This window comes from Protopterus annectens, chromosome 3.part1, assembly GCF_019279795.1.
Source record: "Protopterus annectens isolate FY-2018-M chromosome 3.part1, PAN1.0, whole genome shotgun sequence".
In the NCBI taxonomy this organism is placed as follows: Eukaryota; Metazoa; Chordata; order Ceratodontiformes; family Protopteridae; genus Protopterus; species Protopterus annectens.
Window position 1 is genome coordinate 1,717,317,232 of NC_056732.1, and position 1,055 is coordinate 1,717,318,286.

The 1,055-nt window shown below is 32.3% G+C and overlaps 1 long non-coding RNA gene across 1 annotated transcript in view; it reads right to left on the reverse strand.

Annotated features, from left to right (window-relative positions):
• Positions 1 to 774: 774 nt before the first annotated feature.
• The window catches only part of LOC122798637, a 172,125-nt gene continuing 171,844 nt past the window's right edge, over positions 775 to 1,055 (reverse strand). Inside the window, exon 4 of the long non-coding RNA XR_006364288.1 lies at positions 775 to 1,055. This exon is cut by the window's right edge and continues 302 nt beyond it. This is a non-coding gene — a long non-coding RNA (uncharacterized LOC122798637).

Consider the following 1,055-nt stretch of genomic DNA (forward strand, 5'->3'; position numbering starts at 1 on the left):
CTCAGATATTTACAGAAATGTGAAAGCTGTTTAATTGTATAATTAGCAATACAAATAATATTGTATATCTCTCAAGATGTGCGGCTTACAGTGTAAATATCAAAGACAGTTTTCTTCAATAACATCTATGGTTTCATCTGTTATTCAATAGTTTGTAAGTCACTTAGTTTTCAAATTATTATGTACATATGGAGGCATTGCTTATTTTCATAATTACTAACAAACAGCTAGCATTATTTCCAATACAGTCTTATACATTGACAGGGAATTGTCCTTGTCTCTTACATTGGTGTTTCACACCATACATCTCAGTAACATATAGGTCTCTCAGTTCTGAAAATATGAGGATAAATATGAAAAAAAAATTGAAAATTTGAATATGTGGCAAAGAAATATTAATTTCTGCACTGCAGAACGTGCTAAACTAACAAACTTAGCATAATTTTGTTAATAACTCCTTGTCCTTTATAATACTACCTATTATCAGCTGTTAAGTCACTTAGTTAAAGAAGCTAAACCGAAAAAAAAGTTCTGGAGGCCAAAAGGAGGTATGTGTGTGTGAACTGGAAGTATACAAAAAAGGCATTATAGGCTTCAGCGAGCATTATTTCTTCCCATTGCTTGCAGTCCTATAAATCACTACTATAAACAATAGGGATGCTTTTCATTGCCTAATTACACTGTCTCCTACAACTGTCAGGACGTTTGTCAGGTAAAGTGATAGAGGTAGATGTGGGTACAGACATAAAGAAAAATAATACTTCTGGCACAAAATTGTTTTATACTTTATGTTTATTATTCAAATAGCTCAAAGCAAAGTAAAAATATCCATATTTAGTCCACATTTCATACTTCAGCAATGCGTAGGACAGGATGGATAGCAGGGCGTTATTTAATTCAGATTGTACAAAATATGGCAGTTATAAGGTCCATAAGCATAGTCATTCAGCAGGTGTGATTCAGAGTCTTTATGTTCACATTCTTTAGAGTTGTTTTGGGTTCTTCACAAAAGTTATGAATGATTGCCTTGCATGTTTTATAAATCAGACAATATA